At 39.3% G+C, this 15,282-nt stretch overlaps 2 long non-coding RNA genes across 2 annotated transcripts; both read right to left on the minus strand.

Moving 5' to 3' along the window:
• Positions 1-222: 222 nt before the first annotated feature.
• On the minus strand, positions 223-1,066 carry LOC124867693. Its single transcript, XR_007038131.1, has 5 exons — positions 1,021-1,066; positions 826-899; positions 660-716; positions 444-546; positions 223-347 (listed from the first exon to the last, which is right to left on the minus strand). It is a non-coding gene; the product is annotated as an uncharacterized LOC124867693 (long non-coding RNA).
• A 7,326-nt stretch (positions 1,067-8,392) lies between these two features.
• On the minus strand, positions 8,393-10,385 carry LOC124867751. The gene is made up of 5 exons (XR_007038139.1): positions 10,315-10,385; positions 10,160-10,233; positions 8,866-8,916; positions 8,642-8,753; positions 8,393-8,497 (listed from the first exon to the last, which is right to left on the minus strand). It is a non-coding gene; the product is annotated as an uncharacterized LOC124867751 (long non-coding RNA).
• Positions 10,386-15,282: the final 4,897 nt, after the last annotated feature.

Consider the following 15,282-nt stretch of genomic DNA (forward strand, 5'->3'; position numbering starts at 1 on the left):
GTATTTGTAAGCTTGCATGATCTTTTTATGCTACCAACCTATGGATGGCCTTAACTTTAATGGTAGATAAATATGAACTTTTAAAATGTCTACTGAACAGTAGCGGTTAAAAACACCATAATGCTCTTTAAAACCTTACAGAATTAAATATAGAAGATAAAGAAAAAACTTTTTATTGCATGTTTAAAAGTTCAAATGTAAAATAAAACAATAAGAAATAAGTTCATTTTAATTATGAGCTTTATTTAGAGGTCTCTACAGATATTAGTGAGAACTGATCTAAATCAAATGGTGAATGTGGAAGCAGTCTTGTTTCAGTCTTCTTGTTAAATGGACATGATTTCAGTCTGAAATTACAGAAAACAGTATGACTCAATACATTTTGACACCAAAAAGATCGAATACAGTAGTAATGATACAAATCTCACAAACTTGTCACTCACTTGATCATTGCTGCCTTAGTAGTTGTAGAAGAAGGGCAATAAGTTGGGTCAGTGCTGGTGCAGTTGTTGCACCTGCTACTGTGGTCGTAGTCCTGGTGGTTGTCTTCAAGAAAAACCAGGAATTTTATCATCACACACAGCAGAGGATTTTCCCGCTACCGATACAGTAACTGATGCTCAGATAAGGTTTAAAGGTTAGGCATAGAGGACACTCACCTCGTCAGAGTTAGAACCAGAACCAGAACTAGAGCGGGCAAAACGCTGGTGCTCCATCTGTACAAGGTTTGACGTTACTTGCATAAGATCTTATCACAGTAAATAGCAATAGTACCTTTCTATATTCTCTTTCTTATAGTGTTAACAGTGATAATATTTTACTTACAGGTTTAGCCATGATAAGGCTCAGGAGGCATCCAAGAACAAGTGCTACCTTCAGCATGGTTACAGTGATCTCACCTGTTGGAGCAGAATATTACAAATTACTTTCTAAACAACACATTAACCTAAGTGATCAAAGCTTTTCAGTGGAGAAAATACTAAAACTAAAAGCTTAAATAAATGATTCAAGTCCTCAGACCTTCAGGAGGCTTTCTCAGAGACAAGTGAAGAGGCTGTGTTGCACTTTGGTTGTTGAAGTTCTCTTTTATACACTTGTAGATGCAGAAATGTTGGGAAGCTGTTGAGAAACATTTTCATGTTTCACGGTGTGGCGCATAATTAAAGACAGACTTTATGATATTACATAGATAAGATGTGAAATACCCTTAATACCTCCCAAACTATCCACAGTAAATTTCTAAACTCCATTGTGCAAACATGCTGCCAGATCACCTCATTACATCACATTGCAGTTTTTCTTTGGTGGACCACAAGTAAGACAACAGCTCATTTCACCAACTTTTTTTTTTAATAGCGTTTTTGCTCTCTTCAGGGGTGTTGAAAGATTTGCAATGTGTTTTTGGGGGCAAATTTTAGATAATGCATGAAGTATGCATATCAGCATTTTCTTTCATTTTCCCTGTCGAAAGACCATTTCATTACGAGATAGTTTATGGTTGGCGGATCAAAAGTGAGACAGTAGCTCAATTTAGACCTTTCGAAGTTTTGTTATTAAATAGTGGGCTCCCTGTGAAGAGAGTATTTATTTTGTGTATTTTCTGCTAAGATCATAATTCAGCAACACAGTAATCTGGTGTTCCTTTATAGCATCGCTGAAAGTGGTAGCAGTGAAACGTTGCAAGCTACCCTGTAGGCAGGGTTTTAACAGACTGAGAGGTTAGTTGTACCTTACTAAAGTAATGTATGTGAAAACAACAGATAAACACACTATATTAAACCACCCATTCATACGTGTTCAGTTTTCAGGAAATTTTATTTATATTTGGGATTTAACAATCTTTTCCTTGTTATTGAATATTTAGTTTTTCATCTTTATTTTAATTATTGCTTTATTTACTATTTTATTTCCTACTACATTGTTTTTTTGCTGCTGGAAATTTCATTCACAAAAAAACAGTTTTCACAAATGGGGTATTATGCACAATTATTGTCAATAGACAATAAGCCATAATTAATATAACATAGATATGTTGATATCATGTGAATAAAACATAGAGCTCATTTTTACTTTATAAATACTATTATTACTCTTTTCTTCATGAATTTCAGTGGAAGCTGTCTGGACATTTGCAGGAGGTTTTCCTTTGAAATTATGCCAAAGTACACAACACTCCACTTTGAACAAGTACTTGAAAGGTGTTTGTTACAGTTAAGATTGATTTAGAAGTTGCCCCATGCTCTCCTAATATTTCTGAGATGTTCTCGGTTCCCTGCCACACCTCAAAGTCAGGTAAAGCTTTGAAATCTTTTATTTGTCAGACTTAGCTGAAAGTCATTTGATTACATTGGGAGGTTATTTCTTATTGTTAATTAGTAAAGAAGTCCACTCTTGGTCTGAATTCTGCAACTCATGTTGCAGCTCATTTTACATACCTTTCTAAAGTGTGAGTACACACTAAAATGGCTTTATCATCCACCCAACATCTATGCCCTGCTAATACTTGCAGTTTTATGTGAGGACTGGTGCTTATCTAACAATTATTGAACTAGAGGAGGGGTACACGGGACAAACAATCATGCATACATATGCATGCCTAAGGGCAAATTAGAGAGACTTATTAACATAACACGCATGTTTTTGGACTGTAGGAAAACCAGGAGAGAACCCATGCATGCACGTGGGAAACATGTAAATTCCCTGAAGATCCCAGAACCTTCTGCTGCAAGGCAACAGTGCTAACAACTGTGAAACCACCCTGGCCTAATAATAGTAATAATAAAAATAATAATTCTTGTTCTTGTTGTTCTTTTTTATTTTCTTTTTTTCTTGTTATTATTTTCATCCAGTCTCAAAATGTATAAGTTTTTTAAATGAGAATTTGAATATTTTGTTCTCACTAAATCTTTAAAATTTGGTATACATGTACTGAGCTGATATTTCAACATTATTCATATGACGAATAATAAACCTACAGACAGACTAATTTTTATTAAAGAAAATTGCACCATCCTCTGTTTCCAAGTGGTTGTAGAATCACCTTATCAACAGTTTTTGATGCAAGGTTAGCAGCCTATAAACAGCACATCAAACCTAAATAAAACTGTTTGAAACGAACAAGGATCTTTTTTTAAATGTTTTAGATTTTTGTTCATGATGAAGCTGTTTAGACCCAAAGTTAATTCAGAATGAAGGAGGACAGAGATTAAAGACACAATGTGAAACAATGTTTGCAACATAAGTAAATGTAATTTAGCCTTTTGTATGTTTATGTACAAATTCCATACATTTAAATTTATTGTCTGACTTATTTCTAAATGGTTTTATTTACTTAACAGTTTCCAGTGCAGCATTCCTTATACAATCCTCAGAGTTGTAAAAGGTTTATGAGATAATTTTGGTATTTCTCTATATATGTTAATATAAAAATATGCACAGCGGGAGTAAAAATTTTAATTTACTCACTTTACGTTCACAGGACTAGCAAACACAAGGAGAACATGTGCTTTCCACTTGTTCTTTATTAAGGAAATAGTAAAGGGAACAAATAGATTTCATTTTACATGTTTACTGGGGATAGAGCATACTTTTAAACAATTAATGGTCCTCTTATAGAAGGTCCAGCTTCTAGCTTTCATCTTTCATTTCAGCCTCTATGTAGCTGCCACTGTGGTAGTGGTAGCTGCAGTAGTAGTGGCAGCTCTGGTAGTGGTAGCTGCAGCAGTGTTAAGCAGAATCTGGAGAATCCTCTGAAGTTCCTTTTTGTCTATACAAGGACGGTTATTGTTGCCATCTGAAGGACCATGACCCTGGAAAACAAATCAGACTGTTCAGAAAACAGGTAATGATTTTGTAACAGATCTGCTCCAATAAAACTAAAACAAGACACTTACCCTATTAGGGTGGTGGCGCCCAGGTGAGCGCTCCACTCGATTGGATGTTGAATCAACCTGTTAAAAAAAATAAAAAAAATATTTAAGTGTCTTATGTGGCTGTTAGACTTATTGAAAAAATATTGATTTAGTCTTTATAAATATTGCACTTACTGAATAAGCCAGAGTGAGACACAGGAGGCATCCCAGCACAAATACTACCTTCAGCATTATTTCACCAATCACCTGCCAAAATAAAAAACAACAATTTTAAGATTACAATGAGTAAATTGAACTCATGATCATGCAGAAAACAATAGGAAAAAAAGTTGTCGTTACAGGTTTGTCTTCACAATCTGTCCCAGAGCAGGTCAAGGCGATTTTAATGGTGTGTTTGTCAGTTCAGCTTTTTATACACTGGCATTTGGGTGGATTTAGCTCCCAAGCATATTAGACAGTTGTGAAACTGCAATTATTAAGAAACTGTGTGCCCAATATTTCAAGTATGTAGGTGGAGATGTGAGGAAATAGATAATGCAATAATGAAATATGAATGCATTAGAACATTAACAGAGGTTTGGCCACTGCTGACCAAAGAAATAAATCTGTGACTAGTTCAGTGAATAAAACATTAAACAATATTTTAAAAGAGCTCAGACAAATGTAAAAAAAAATACCAGTCATATTCGGTGCTTTACATTATTTTAGCCAAATAGAAAAATGAATTAAATCAGTCATTTATATGTTTTTCCATAGTGGGTCACAGGGAAGCTGGTGCTTATCTCCAGTAGTCTATGGGCAGGAGGCGCAGGACCTATGTCTCACAGGTCGCCAGTCCATCACAGGGTACCGCACAAACAACTATGCACACACTCATTCACACACCTAAGTGCAATTTAGAGAGACCAATTAACCCAAGTAGGCATGTTTTCAGACTGTGGGAGGAAGCCAAAGTATCCAGAGAGAACCCACACATGCACATGGTGAACATGCAAACTCCATGCAGAAAGACCCCAAGCCAGGAGTTGAACCCAGGACCTTCTTACTGCAAGGCAACAGTGCTACCATCTGCGCCCCTGTGCAATAACTTTTTTATAATAATAAAAACAAAAGTAGCTTTCACAAAAACTGATTTCATGTCTTATTCATCCTTATTATGTGCTTAATTTCCAGAGTTGTCATCTGTTTACATTTAAATTACTCATAATCACAATTTTTACATTTCTTTGTTTTCAAATAATTTAGTATTTCATTATCCCATTCTTTTGTTATTGTTCTAGTAGGTATTTTATATCTAATATGTATAAATACACGTGGCAAAAAAACAGATCTTGAAAGCTTTTTTTAAATTATTGAATAAAAGAAGAAGAAAAGCTGCAGTATAGTAAAGAAACCACAGTATAATTAATAACTGAGCATTCAAATGTGCTGATGCAAATGCAAAAGCTTGTGAAATACTCTGTAATTCTCAGTGTATCCTCTGGTATTGTGAGTGGTTTTAATATTTCCAAATTTGTTCTTTCTTCATTGCACAATTTTGTTGCTTATACATCCGATTAATGTCTCTTTTTTTGCAATGGCAAGCTGCCAGGCTCCTCAAGGTAGTCCATAGAGTGTTGACCAGATAAAAGCTTAAATAGTATATGGTGCAGTTTTTTCAAAATAAAGCAAAAATTATCATAGGCGCATTTTTCTATACTGTATTAGTTTAAAAAAAAGTTACATTCAGATCGTGGTACCTTACCTTTTTTTGTCAGTAACAAAATATCCATTCAGATATCAATTTGTGCAGTCATTAGGCACACGGCAGTAAAATTCTTCTTATAATTGCTGACCATCTTTTTTAAGTGTTCAACTGATGTTTTTTGATGATTTATCTTTGGTGATGAGTGTTTTAGGGTGGAAAGCTTCCTTGCCATTACCGTAATTGTCTGTACCCTCTAAAGATTCTCAATCAGATTAAAGTTAGGTCTCTGACTGGGTCCCTCCAAAATGTTAACATTACTACCAGTCAGAAAAAAATCAGTCAGTCAGTCATTTTCTACCGCTTATTCCATTGTGGGTTGCAGGGAAGCTGGTGCCTATCTCCAGCAGTCTACGGGCGGGAGGCGGGATACACCCTGGACAGGTTCCCAGTCTATCACAGCAGAAAAATGCATAATGATGAATTTAAAAGATTACTTTAAACCTAAATCTGCCAAGTTTTTTAATCATGTTCGGCTTAACTGTATTTGTAAAGAAATTTATCTGACCCAAACACTGAACTGGTTATTTTTAGTTTGTTTCCCTATCAACAGCCTTGGAAGTTCACATCCTCTGTAGCTGTTTACATTCCTCATCCTCTATTGGAGCGATTGCCTGTAAGGCAATGCTCCCCACTGTTCCTAAGCTTCAGAATCAAAGCATTTATTTATTTTGATCATCAGTCAGTCAGTCAGTCATTTTCTACCGCTTATTCCATTGTGGGACGCAGGGGAGCTGGTGCCTATCTCCAGCAGTGTATGGGCGAGAGGCAGAGTACACCCTGGACAGGTCGCCAGTCCATCGCAGCTATTTTGATTATGTCTGAGACATTTTTTTATGAGGATTTACCTGTACATCGACAGTCCCCCTAGAAGCAACAAAATCTTGGACTTAGTGTATGCCAGTGTTATGGATGCAAACAGTGCCAAAACACTTCCACTGCTTGGCAGATCTGATCAAAATCTGACACTGTTGATGCCCAGTTAGATCCCACTTGTTTAATTCCAGCCTGTTCACATGAGTACTTATAGAATATGTAATCATCCTTACCAGGGAGGCTTACCATGCCACGCTTGGCCTCACGGTACCCGTCAGCCGCCTCAGGAGTCCCATAAGCCAACCACACCCGATAGGACTCCTTTTCAGCTTGACAGTGTCCCTTACTGCCGGTGTCCACCACCAGGTTCGGGGATTGCCGCCGCGACAGGCACCGCAGCTTCGAGCAGCAGCATCGACAATAGATACGGAGAACACGGTCCAATCGGACTGTATGTCTCCAACATGTCAAAGCTCTCCCGGAGGTGGGAGTTGAATACATCCCTGGCCGAGGGCTCCGCTATGCACTTGGCCTGCCAAGTCTGTCCAGCTTTCTCCTCTTCCAAAACATGTGGCGGAAGGTCTGATGATACGACAACAAAGCCGATCATCGACCTCCTGCCTAGGGTGTCCTGGTGCCAAGTGCACTGATGGACACACTTATGCTTGAACATGATCTTTTAAAATCTTTAAAACCCATTTATATCCTAATCATTTAATAATCTATTCAACAGAGAGTAGACATTTTTAGACTTTAGTCAAAAGATTTTTTTTTCTTACACTGATCATACTAGAAGCAAGTAATAGTAAGGTGTTAATCAATGCACGGGTATGGTTGTATTTTTTCCCACTGAAGATTTTTTACAGTACAGTTAATGTAAAAGGTAAGTAAACCCTCTTTCAGATTTCAGGCACTATGTATTGACATGAAAAAAAAGGACCTCACCAAATCTTCAAATTAGGAAAATAACCTTTGATGACCTCAATGTTTGATATGTAAATATTATTCATTTTCCAAAAAGGAAAGGGAAAACCTCAGAGATACGTTCCAGCCCCCTGTTGACCCTGACCAAGATTAAATTGTCTCAAAAACTTGAATAATGGGTATATTGAGTTATTTAATACAGGGCTGATTGTCGGACTTTCAAACAAACTGATATTATTCTTGGTAAATTAGTGATTAAAAATTATCCAGGTTTGTTTGTGGGAAAGACGTGATCTCACTGAACTGTGTGTAAAAACAATACTGTTTCAGGCACACGCCATTTATATAATTAGTTTAAGCTTTAACGTTTTTAATATCTAAGTGGATTTTTGTCATAAAACAGGTGTCATTCCTGTAATGCTTGTTAATTTCAACGACTGACTGAAAGCCAAAATGATTTGTTTCCTTGGTTTAGCTTTTCAGACTCAACAGTAGAGGGGAGTGTAAAAATATAGTTGAGAAAACTGACCTGAGTAAGCAAGTGATGTCAGGTTTGGGTTTGAAGAAGAGACTGATGGAAGTGTGTGTGCCTGGTGCTGCTCTTCATAAGGGCTTTTAAATCTGCTTTGCTGTTTTTAAACAAAGATCACCACATCACTCTGAAAGATATAACTCATGTCTTTCAAAAACCACCTTAAGTGTTAATTTGTATTTCTTGAATTCTGAGTGAAATTGGTTGGATGTTATTTTTTACTTGTGAACTTATTAATTCTGTTATGATGGACTTTCTGTTTTACCTGTAATTAGATTTATCTTTGTAGGATCCAGATGATCATATCATTTCATATACATAAAAACTCTATAACTGAGAAAAGATTAACTATTGCTATCCACTACATACTCTCCTCTTTTAGCAGTAACCATTTTGTACTGATGCTCTTAAAGTCAGCATCCATGTGATGAAGATGGAGTGCAAAATCAAATGAAAGATACTATGGCTATAGAGTTGTGATGAAAAATAAAACGCAGTGAAGAATTTGCATTGAAATGGTTTATTTTTTAGGTTATCATACAATGAGGAATACTATTTCCCCAACTGTTGACTGAATTAGCATTCTGGGTAAAACAGCAGGCTTCCAATCTGAAATGAGATGAGGTCAAATAGTCAGATTCACTATACACTCAACAACTTAATCAAAAACAGATGAGTATCAGACTAAGTCAAATATCAATGATCATATACAGAAGTAATGTCAAAAATGTGCTTTAACTTGTTGTCACTCACTTGATCATATCTGCCTTAGTAGTTGTTGAAGAAGGGCAATGACCTGGGCCAGTGATAATGCGGTTGATGTAGTCGTTGCACCTGCTACTGTGGTCGTAGTCCTGGTGGTTGTCTTCAAGAAAACCAGGAAGTTTATCATCACACAGAACAGAGGTCTTTCCAGCTACTGATACAGTAACTGATGCTCAGATGCGATTTTAAAGTTAGGCATAGAGGACACTCACCTCATCAGAATTAGAACCAGAACTAGAGCGGGCAAAACGCTGGTGCTCCATCTGTAAAAGGTTTGACATTAAGCCTAATTGCATAATACTATTTTCCATAATTATAGTAAGTGTCTATATACAATCACCAGCCACTTTATTAGGTACACCTGTCCAATTGCTTGTTAATGCAAATTTCTAATCAGCCATTCACATGGCAGCAATTCAATGCATTTAGGCATGTATACATGGTCAAGACAATCTGCTGCAGTTGAAACCGAGCATCAAAATGGGGAAGAAAGGTGATTTAAGAAACTTTGAACGTGGCATGGTTGTTGGTGCCAGACGGGCTGGTCTGAGTATTTCAGAAATTGCAGATTTGATGCCAGAGGTCAGAGGAGAATGGCCAGACTGGTTCGAGCTGATAGAAAGGCAACAGTAACTCAGATAACCACTCGTTACAACCAAAGCATGCAGAAGTGCATCTCTGAACGCACAACATGTCGAACCTTGAGGCGGATGGGCTACAGCAGCAGAAGACCACACCGGGTGCCATTCCTCAGCTAAGAACAGGAAACTGAGGCTACAATTTGCACAGGCTCACCAAAATTGGACAAAGAAGATTGGAAATATGTTGCCTGATCTGATGAATCTCAATTTCTGCTGCAACATTCAGATGGTAGAGTCAGAATCTGGCATCAACAACATGAAAGCATGGATCCATCCTGCCTTGTATCAACGGTTCCTGCTGGTGGTGGTGTAATGGTGTGGGGGATATTTTGTTGGCACACTTTGGGCCCCTTAGTACCAATTGAGCATCGTGTCAACAGCACAGCCTACTTGAGTATTGTTGCTGACCATGTCCATCCCTTTATGACCACAGTGTACCCATCTTCTGATGGTTACTTCCAGCAGGATAATGTGCCAAGTCTTAAAGCACGAATCATCTCAGACTAGTTTCTTGAACATGACAATGAGTTCACTGGACTCAAATGGGCTCCACAGTCACCAGATCTCAATCCAGTAGAGCAACTTTGGGATGCGGTGGAACGGGAGATTCGCATCATGGATGTGCAACTGACAAATCTGCAGCATCTGTGTGATGCTATCTTGTCAATATGGAGCAAACTCCCTGAGGAATGTTTCCAGTACCTTGTTGAATCTATGCTACGAAGGATTAAGGCAGTTCTGAAGGCAGGGGGGTCCAACCCGGTACTAGCAAGGTGTACCTAATAAAGTGGCCAGTGAGTGTATATATATATATATATATACATGCTCATTTTTGTATAATTAAACATGATAATGTTATACTTACAGGGTCAGCCAAAATGAGGCTCAGGAGGCATCCAAGAACAAGTGCTACCTTCAGCATGGTTACAGTGATCTCACCTGTTGGAACAGAATATTACAAATTATTTTCTTTACAGCAAATTGGTCCATACCAAAGCAATACTAAATACATCCTCACACCTTCAGCTGGCTTTCTCAGAGACGAGTGAAGAGGCTGTAGTGTCGCTCTTTGGATGCTGAAGCTCTTTTATACACTTACAGAAGTGTTTCAAAACTGCGATTACATTTTCACCCACTTGTTTCAAGGTGTTGCTGAGACTTTAACTTATTCAATCATGGACAAATATCCCTAATAACTTTCAGATTACCTATGCATGGGCACATAAATTACATTGAGAAAAACCTGCTTGAATAACACCTCATTACAACCACGACGGCTTATTACTGGTGCATCACAGACAGCTACTCATTTTCGACATCGCTAGGTTTTGTGATTAGGAAAGATTCTCCCTGGATGAAGAGAGCCTCCACTGTGCAAGCCATCAACTTTTTATGAGATTAATGATTACACAATGGAGTGGCTTTCATTACACTTTAGTGATGTTTTTTATGTTAAGACTGTCAGGGTGTCACCTTTTGGACTCTGTGATGGCTTTGTGTTTTGTTTTCTCCTCAGTTATTTTGAGTCTTAGGTTGTGTTTCTCTCCCTCCTTGTTCATAGCTCCTTTAGCTAGTGTTATCTTTCTTAGTTATGACTTAGTATGATTTTCTCTTTGTTGTCATTATTGCTATTATTATCATGATTATTATTATTGTGCTCTGTTTATCTTCTCCAGCCCCTCTGGTTAGGTTGTGTTTACTTATTGTTTACATTTTGTTTGTTTAAATCCTAGTCCTCATGTTCTCTGCTTCCCTTCCTGTCAGTTCAGTCTGTGTGGTGTTAGGTTTTGTTACTCTGTAATCGGGTTTGCTTTGTGGGTTCCTTGTTCGTTCTTAGGTTATGGTGTTTCTTATGTTCCCTCTAGTTTCTCGGTTCGTGATTATTCTCTTATTTGTTTATAGATTCGTTTCAGTGTTTATTAGTCCCTCGTCATGTTTTAATCTATGTATTGTTTTCCCCTGTTCCCTCTGCCTTGCTGCCTCCTTGTCACACCTGTTCTTAGTTCCTTGATTACCTGCCTTTGTTCTCGCTCTGTATATTAGTTGGTTTTGTTTCATTGTCCTTTGCTGGTTCCTCATTTCACACTCGTTCACAACTCTCTGCACTACCCTCGTTCTTGCCATGAGTTCCTGCAGTGTCTAATGTAAGTTTTTGGATCTGACTGGTTAGTACCTGCAGTGTGTTTTTGTTACTTCTGTGAACTTTGAATAAATCTCTGGATCTATTCACAATGCTGCTGCCAAGCTCTTGTTTGCGCTTCGGTCCACCCCAAAACCCCAATGTGACAAAGACCTCACCAAAAATCTGTACGCAAATGAACCTCTAAAGCTGCTTTATTACAGATGGTCGCTGCCCTATAGTGTAATTCAGAATGCACAAATACTTCTTTACAAAAAAGATTACTTTTGTGTGATCTATTTAAGTAAAGTCCCAACTTTAGGTTGAGTTAGATTTAGTTTTTTTATGTTATTTTATCAAATCTTTCCAAAAACATGACCTACACTTACTATCTGCTTAAACCAACAATTCAGTTCACTTTAGTTATATAGCACTAGTTCACAACAAATATCAGCTCAAAGCTCTTTACTAAACAAACACATGTAATTCATGTCCAGAAATATGAACTAAATCCAAAATAAAGTATTTAGATTGGACAGGCAATGAGTGAAAAACCAGTCCAAAGAAAAACTCTGACATACTATATGGAGAAAAATAAGGTAAATTAGAGGTGTTTAAAAATATACTTAGTCATATTCAATAAATTAGAAGATATGTTCCAATGAGGCTCAGTTTTTTCATATTAAAAAGGTACCTTTTGAAAATAATAACCTTTAAAGAGGTATTAAACAAACGTTTTACTAAGCTCACCTTTCTTTACTAAAAATGTTTTTTTTAATTGGTCTGATGTAAATTTTTAATCTTAAACATCATATTTGTATTAGCTGTAAGCAGAAAATCATCTTAACAGAAATAGAGGATGGATGAGTTGAAAAATCTGAACTTTTTCCTAAATTCACGTCGCGTCAACCAATCAGGAACTGGATGTGGCTGTGACGTAGGGTGAAAGACCACAGCGGAGAAGAAGCGGTTGTCAGTGAAGATGGAGGACCAGATCATAGTGGCGGTGTGCGGCAAGCCAGAGTTGTATGACTCAACTAATTACTTTTACCGAGACAAGTACAGAAAGGACCTGACCTGGTTATGTTTAGGCACATATAGCTTATATTTAGGAGATGTGGACATTAAAAATTGGCTGTTTTTTTACTGAGCTGAGATTTATTTACTCACCAAAGACAGATGGACCGGCGTTCAGCAGCGGGGATACAGCGCCGGTAGTTGGTGTCCCGGAGGCCGATTCGTCTCCCAACGCGGGACAGCAGATCTTCAAACAGGGTCCTGGATAGACGGAAGTACCGCTGAAATCGACCGTCATCCAGACGCAGCTCCTGGAGTGGGTGGTGGTAATCTCCGAACTGTTCCCGTCCCTGAAGAATCTGGTGAACCCAGGGACGTCGACGGCGTTCTTTGGCTCTCCACAGGTAAAATCCATGTCCGCCATGTTCAGTTGAAACCAGCAAGCAGCAGATGGAAGCTCCTCCTATTTGATGACGCGGCGAAGCGTTGCTGCTTGTTGCCAAATGGCAACGCGGATTTCACGCAGAATGTCAAGCGGGCAAAAGCACACAATGACGCAAAATATTCGCAGAATCCACGTTCGGTGTGAACGCACCATTACATGTTATCCCTATGTAGAGATGCGTTCAGGAGCGGAGCGGCGCGAGGCGGTGCGAAGGAGACAAAGGACGCGGTGCGAAAGGCGCGCCAAGCAAAGCGAGAGCAATGGACTAGTTGAAAAATCTGAACTATTTTCTAAATTCACGTCAACCAATCAGGGACTGGATGTGGCTGTTACGTAGGGTGAAGGCCTGTAGCGGAGAAGAAGCTCTTTTCAGTGTGCGGCAAGCCGGAGTTGTATGACTCAACTAACTAGCTGAGATTTATTTACTCACCGAAGACAGATGGACAGACGTTTGGCAGCAGGCATATAGCGCCGGTAGTTGGTGTCCCGGAGGTCTCCCAACGCAGGACAGCAGGTCTTCGAACTGGGTCCTGGATTGACGGAAGTACCGCTGAAATTGACCGTCATCCAGACGCAGCTCCCGGAGTAGGTGGTGGTACTCTCCGAACTGTTCCCGTCGCTGAAGAATCATGTGAACCCAGGGACGTTGACGTCGGCGGCGTTTATCGGCTCTCCACAAGTAAAACACCGTGATTATCCGTGAAATCCATGTCCGCCATGTTCAGTTGAAACCAGCAAGCAGCAGATAGAAGCTCCTTCTATTTGATGAAGCGGCGAAGCGTTGCCGTTTGTTGACATCTGGCCACGTGGATTGTATGCGAAATGTCAAGCGAGCAACAGCACACAAATAACGCAAAACATTTGCAGAATCCACGTTCGGTGTGAACGCACCATTAGAGAAACTAGGAACAAGCTTAGATCTGGGCTAGAGATTGTTACCACTGTAGGTTAACACTCAGCCGATGAAGTGCTGGTAGCTTCAGGCTTAAATACCCCCAGTCAGCAATCAGGAGATGGTTAACACTTGTCCACTCGCACCAAGGAGCAACGGTGCCCTCTATGGACCAAGCAAAGTTAATGGCATGCAGGAAAAGCACAAACACAATACTCCCAGACCCCGACATGCTGCTATTCTACGATCACTTTTACCAGTTAGCAACTTCTAAGTATCAGGCAGCTCCTGAGCAGTTTTTCTCTAGTTTTCATCGATCTCTGTGGGATTTAGAGAAGATGCTGCTTACTCCGCTCCCATCAATCCAACTGGCGAATGTTCGTTTCCTGGGAAACTGAACAGACGAGCTGCTTATTCTCAGAACAAGGAACTTGCTCTTCCGTGGGTCTGCTGCCCTCTGCTTCATCGAAAGCTGGTGTGGCAAACACTTCCCAGACAGCGCACTTCAAATGCGAAGCTTCCAGCTGTTTCAAGTTGACTGCAGCAAGAGGTCTCGGGGAAAAGAAGTAAAGGTGAAATATGCTTTTACAAAAACACAGGATGGTGAACTGATGTCACAGTGTTTCAGAAGACGTTAGAACTCACCTGGAGTAATTTTCTATAAACTGTAAATCCCTTTCTTCACAGAGGTAGCTCCCCTCATTTGCTCTGGCTGGCGTTTACATCCCACCACAGGCTGCTGATTTGTAAGTAACAGTAACAGTTCTCCTTATAACTGTTTCAATAGCTTTCAAGGTAATTCCCATGAGACCAAGAGGAGGGAGATGAAGTGAAACCTGTTGTCCTAGACTACTGACAACGGCAAATAAACCTTACACAGCGTGACATACAGGGGTTGGACAATGAAACTGAAACACCTGGTTTTAGACCACAATAATTTATTAGTATGGTGTACTAATTGCGGCCAATACAGCGTCAATTCGTTTTGGGAATGACATATACAAGTCCTGCACAGTGGTCAGAGGGATTTTAAGCCATTCTTCTTGCAGGATAGTGGCCAGGTCACTACGTGATACTGGTGGAGGAAAACGTTTCCTGACTCGCTCCTCCAAAACACCCCATAGTGACTCAATAATATTTAGATCTGGTGACTGTGCAGACCATGGGAGATGTTCAACTTCACTTTCATGTTCATTAAACCAATCTTTCACCAGTCTTGCTGTGTGTATTGGTGCATTGTCATCCTGATACACGGCACTGTCTTCAGGATACAATGTTTGAACCATTGGATGCACATGGTCCTCAAGAATGGTTCGGTAGTCCTTGGCAGTGCCCATCTAGCACAAGTATTGGGCCAAGGGAATGCCATAATATGGCAGCCCAAACCAACACTGATCCAACCCTATGCTTCACTCTGGGCATGCAACAGTCTGGGTGGTACGCTTCTTTGGGGCTTCTCCACAACGTAACTCTCCCGGATGTGGGGAAAACAGTAAAGGTGGACTCATCAGAGAA

The sequence above is a fragment of the Girardinichthys multiradiatus genome, chromosome 5 (assembly GCF_021462225.1).
Source record: "Girardinichthys multiradiatus isolate DD_20200921_A chromosome 5, DD_fGirMul_XY1, whole genome shotgun sequence".
Taxonomy (NCBI): domain Eukaryota; kingdom Metazoa; phylum Chordata; class Actinopteri; order Cyprinodontiformes; family Goodeidae; genus Girardinichthys; species Girardinichthys multiradiatus.